The sequence below is a fragment of the Pseudorasbora parva genome, chromosome 8, assembly GCF_024679245.1.
Source record: "Pseudorasbora parva isolate DD20220531a chromosome 8, ASM2467924v1, whole genome shotgun sequence".
Classification (NCBI taxonomy): domain Eukaryota; kingdom Metazoa; phylum Chordata; class Actinopteri; order Cypriniformes; family Gobionidae; genus Pseudorasbora; species Pseudorasbora parva.
The window spans coordinates 34,540,128-34,546,127 of record NC_090179.1 but is presented as its reverse complement, the minus strand read 5'-3'; positions in this window follow the sequence as shown (position 1 = coordinate 34,546,127).

Genomic DNA, 6,000 nt, shown 5'->3' with positions numbered 1-6,000 from the left:
AGCCTCTGAGTAAACAACTAAGACTTGCCTACCTAAAGCATCCTTTAAGGACAATCGAGTGTTTCAAAAAGCAATATCCAATACATGTTACATCTGGGCTAGAACCCACTTAGGTTCGGTTGGAAGCCAGGCTTTGGTACTGTGACGCCACAGTACAACAGATATGTTAAGGCTTGATAAAACGGTCCATATGGAAAGGCAGCAAATTCTGAGGGGCTCAAAATGCCCCTCAGAATGAGCTACCATCTGTATTGCATTAGAGTGTACTCAAACTATAGCAAATTTCTCCCACATATTCTGCTAGTGTGAAAACACCCTACTGGCCTCACTAAATAATCTTCCAATAACAATCAAGTTTAAAAAAAATAAAATAAAAAAAAAAAGTCTCACTTTCATGTAACTGCAATACAAGCCTATGAGTAAACAACTAAGACTGGCCTACCTAAAGCATCCATTAAAGACAATCGAGTGTTTCAAAAAGCAAAATTGAATTCCTGTCAGGTACGGGCTAGAACCTGCTTAGTTTCGGTGGGAAGCCAGGCTTTGGTCCTAGGACGCCACAGTAGAACATATATGTTTAGGCTTGATAAAACGGTCCATATGGAAAGGCAGCAAATTCTGAGGGGCTCAAAATGCCCCTCAGAATGAGCTACCACCTGTATTCCATTACAGTGTACTCAAGCTATAGCAAATCTCTCCCACATTTTCTGCTAGTGTGAAAACACGCTATTGGCCTCTCTAAATAATCTTCCAATAGCAATCAAGTGTTTTTCCGCCAAAAAAGTCTCAATTTCTTGTAACTGCAATACAGGCCTCTGAGTAAACAACTAAGACTGGCCTACCTAAAGCATCCTTTAAAGACAATCGAGTGTTTCAAAAAGCAATATCCAATACATGTTACAACTGGGCTCGAACCCACTTAGTTTTGGTTGAAAGCCAGGCTTTGTTACTGTGACGCAACAGTACCACAGATATGTTCCGGCATGATAAAACGGTCCAAATGGAAAGGCAGCAAATTGTGAGGGGCTCAAAATGCCCCTCAGAATGAGCTACCACCTGTATTCCATTACAGTGTACTCAAGCTATAGCAACTCTCTCCCACATATTCTGCTAGTGTGAAAACACGCTACTGGCCTCTCTAAATAATCTTCCAATAGCAATCAAGTGTTTTTCCCCCAAAAAAGTCTCACTTTCTTGTTTACTCAGAGGCCTGTATTGCAGTTACAACTAAGACTTGCCTACCTAAAGCATCCTTTAAGGACAATCGAGTGTTTCAAAAAGCAATATCCAATACATGTTACAACTGGGCTAGAACCCACTTAGTTTCGGTTGAAAGCCAGGCTTTGGTACTGTGACACCACAGTACAACAGATATGTTCAGGCTTGATAAAACGGTCCATATGGAAAGGCAGCAAATTCTGAGGGGCTCAAAATGCCCCTCAGAATGAGCTACCATCTGTATTGCATTAGAGTGTACTCAAACTATAGCAACTTTCTCCCACATATTCTGCTAGTGTGAAAACACCCTATTGGCCTCACTAAATAATCTTCCAATAACAATCAAGTAAAAAAAAAAAAAAAAGTCTCACTTTCATGTAACTGCAATACAAGCCTGTGAGTAAACAACTAAGACTGGCCTACCTAAAGCATCCATTAAGGACAATCGAGTGTTTCAAAAAGCAATATTGAATTCCTGTCAGATCCAGGCTAGAACCTGCTGAGTTTCAGTGGGAAGCCAGGCTTTGGTACTGCGACGCCACAGTACAACAGATATGTTTAGGCTTGATAAAACGGTCCATATGGAAAGGCAGCAAATTCTGAGGGGCTCAAAATGCCCCTCAGAATGAGCTACCACCTGTATTCCATTACAGTGTACTCAAGCTATAGCAACTCTCTCCCACATATTCTGCTAGTGTGAAAACACGCTACTGGCCTCTAAATAATCTTCCAATACCAATCAAGTGTTTTTCCCCCAAAAAAGTCTCACTTTCTTGTAACTGCAATACAGGCCTCTGAGTAAACAACTAAGACTGGCCTACCTAAAGCATCCTTTAAAGACAATCGAGTGTTTCAAAAAGCAATATCCAATACATGTTACAAGTGGGCTAGAACCCACTTAGTTTAGCTTGTAAGCCAGGCTTTGGTACTGTGACGCCACAGTACAAAAGATATGTTCAGGCTTGATAAAACAGTCCATATGGAAAGGCAGCAAATTCTGAGGGGCTCAAAATGCCCCTCAGAATGAGCTACCACCTGTATTCCATTACAGTGTACTCAAGCTATAGCAACTCTCTCCCACATATTCTGCTAGTGTGAAAACACGCTACTGGCCTCTAAATAATCTTCCAATACCAATCAAGTTTTTTTTTTTTTTTCCCAAAAAAGTCTCACTTTCTTGTAACTGCAATACAGGCCTCTGAGTAAACAACTAAGACTGGCCTACCTAAAGCATCCTTTAAAGACAATCGAGTGTTTCAAAAAGCAATATCCAATACATGTTACAAGTGGGCTAGAACCCACTTAGTTTAGCTTGGAAGCCAGGCTTTGGTACTGTGACGCCACAGTACAAAAGATATGTTCAGGCTTGATAAAACGGTCCAAATGGAAAGGCAGCAAATTCTGAGGGGCTCAAAATGCCCCTCAGAATGAGCTACCATCTGTATTCCATTACAGTGTACTCAAGCTATAGCAACTCTCTCCCACATATTCTGCTAGTGTGAAAACACGCTACTGGCCTCTAAATAATCTTCCAATACCAATCAAGTTTTTTTTTTTTTCCCAAAAAAGTCTCACTTTCTTGTAACTGCAATACAGGCCTCTGAGTAAACAAGTAAGACTGGCCTACCTAAAGCATCCTTTAAAGACAATCGAGTGTTTCAAAAAGCAATATTGAATTCCTGTCAGATCCGGGCTAGAACCTGCTCAGTTTCGGTGGGAAGCCAGGCTTTTGTCCTGGGACGCCACAGTAGAACATATATGTTTAGGCTTGATAAAACGGTCCATATGGAAAGGCAGCAAATTCTGAGGGGCTCAAAATGCCCCTCAGAATGAGCTACCACCTGTATTCCAATACAGTGTACTCAAGCTATAGCAACTCTCTCCCACATATTCTGCTAGTGTGAAAACACGCTACTGGCCTCTCTAAATAATCTTCCAATAGAAATCAAGTGTTTTTCCCCAAAAAAAGTCTCACTTTCTTGTAACTGCAATACAGGCCTCTGAGTAAACAACTAAGACTTGCCTACCTAAAGCATCCTTTAAGGACAATCGAGTGTTTCAAAAAGCAATATCCAATACATGTTACATCTGGGCTAGAACCCACTTAGGTTCGGTTGGAAGCCAGGCTTTGGTAATGTGACGCCACAGTACAACAGATATGTTAAGGCTTGATAAAACGGTCCATATGGAAAGGCAGCAAATTCTGAGGGGCTCAAAATGCCCCTCAGAATGAGCTACCTTCTGTATTGCATTAGAGTGTACTCAAACTATAGCAAATTTCTCCCACATATTCTGCTAGTGTGAAAACACCCTACTGGCCTCACTAAATAATCTTCCAATAACAATCAAGTTTAAAAAAAAATAAAAAAAAAAAAAAAGTCTCACTTTCATGTAACTGCAATACAAGCCTGTGAGTAAACAACTAAGACTGGCCTACCTAAAGCATCCATTAAAGACAATCGAGTGTTTCAAAAAGCAATATTGAATTCCTGTCAGATCCGGGCTAGAACCTGCTCAGTTTCTGTGGGAAGCCAGGCTTTTGTCCTGGGACGCCACAGTAGAACATATATGTTTAGGCTTGATAAAACGGTCCATATGGAAAGGCGGCAAATTCTGAGGGGCTCAAAATGCCCCTCAGAATTAGCTACCACCTGTATTCCATTACAGTGTACTCAAGCTATAGCAACTCTCTCCCACATTTTCTGCTAGTGTGAAAACACGCTACTGGCCTCTCTAAATAATCTTCCAATAGCAATCAAGTATTTTTTTCCCCAAAAAAGTCTCACTTTCTTGTAACTGCAATACAGGCCTCTGAGTAAACAACTAAGACTGGCCTACCTAAAGCATCCATTAAAGACAATCGAGTGTTTCAAAAAGCAATATTGAATTCCTGTCAGATCCGGGCTAGAACCTGCTCAGTTTCAGTGGGAAGCCAGGCTTTTGTCCTGGGACGCCACAGTAGAACATATATGTTTAAGCTTGATAAAACGGTCCATATGGAAAGGCAGCAAATTCTGAGGGGCTCAAAATGCCCCTCAGAATGAGCTACCACCTGTATTGCATTAGAGTGTACTCAAACTATAGCAACTCTCTCCCACATATTCTGCTAGTGTGAAAACACCCTACTGGACTCACTAAATAATCTTCCAATAACAATCAAGTTTTTTTTTTTCCCAAAAAAGTCTCACTTTCTTGTAACTGCAATACAGGCCTCTGAGTAAACAACTAAGACTGGCCTACCTAAAGCATCCTTTAAAGACAATCGAGTGTTTCAAAAAGCAATATCCAATACATGTTACAACTGGGCTAGAACCCACTTACTTTCGGTTGGTAGCCAGGTTTTTGTACTGTGACGCCACAGTACAACAGATATGTTTAAGTTTGATACAACGGTCCATATGGAAAGGCAGCAAATTCTGAGGGGCTCAAAATGCCCCTCAGAATGAGCTACCATCTGTATTGCATTAGAGTGTACTCAAACTATAGCAACTTTCTCCCACATATTCTGCTAGTGTGAAAACACCCTATTGGCCTCACTAAATAATCTTCCAATAACAATCAAGTAAAAAAAAAAAAAAAAAGTGTCACTTTCATGTAACTGCAATACAAGCCTGTGAGTAAACAACTAAGACTGGCCTACCTAAAGCATCCATTAAAGACAATCGAGTGTTTCAAAAAGCAATATTGAATTCCTGTCAGATCCGGGCTAGAACCTACTCAGTTTCGGTGGGAAGCCAGCCTTTTGTCCTGGGACGCCACAGTAGAACATATATGTTTAGGCTTGATAAAACGGTCCATATGGAAAGGCAGCAAATTCTGAGGGGCTCAAAATGCCCCTCAGAATGAGCTACCACCTGTATTCCATTACAGTGTACTCAAGCTATAGCAACTCTCTCCCACATTTTCTGCTAGTGTGAAAACACCCTACTGATCTCTCTAAATAATCTTCCAATAGCAATCAAGTTTTTTTTTCCCAAAAAAGTCTCACTTTCTTGTAACTGCAATACAGGCCTCTGAGTAAACAACTAAGACGGGCCTACCTAAAGCATCCTTTAAAGACAATCGAGTGTTTCAAAAAGCAATATCCAATACATGATACAAATGGGCTAGAACTCACTTAGTTTTGCTTGGAAGCCAGGCTTTGGTACTGTGACGCCACAGTACAACAGATATGTTCAGGCTTGATAAAACGGTCCAAATGGAAAGGCAGCAAATTCTGAGGGGCTCAAAATGCCCCTCAGAATGAGCTACCATCTGTATTGCATTAGAGTGTACTCAAACTATAGCAAATTTCTCCCACATATTCTGCTAGTGTGAAAACACCCTATTGGCTTCACTAAATAATCTTCCAATAACAATCAAGTAAAAAAAAAAAAAAAAGTCTCACTTTCATGTAACTGCAATACAAGCCTGTGAGTAAACAACTAAGACTGGCCTACCTAAAGCATCCATTAAAGACAATCGAGTGTTTCAAAAAGCAATATTGAATTCCTGTCAGATCCAGGGCTAGAACCTGCTTAGTTTCGGTGGGAAGCCAGGCTTTGGTCCTGGGACACCACAGTAGAACATATATTTTTAGGCTTGATAAAATGGTCCATATGGAAAGGCAGCAAATTCTGAGGGGCTCAAAATGCCCCTCAGAATGAGCTACCACCTGTATTCCATTACAGTGTACTCAAGCTATAGCAACTCTCTCCCACATTTTCTGCTAGTGTGAAAACACGCTACTGGCCTCTCTAAATAATCTTCCAATAGCAATCAAGTATTTTTTTCCCCAAAAAA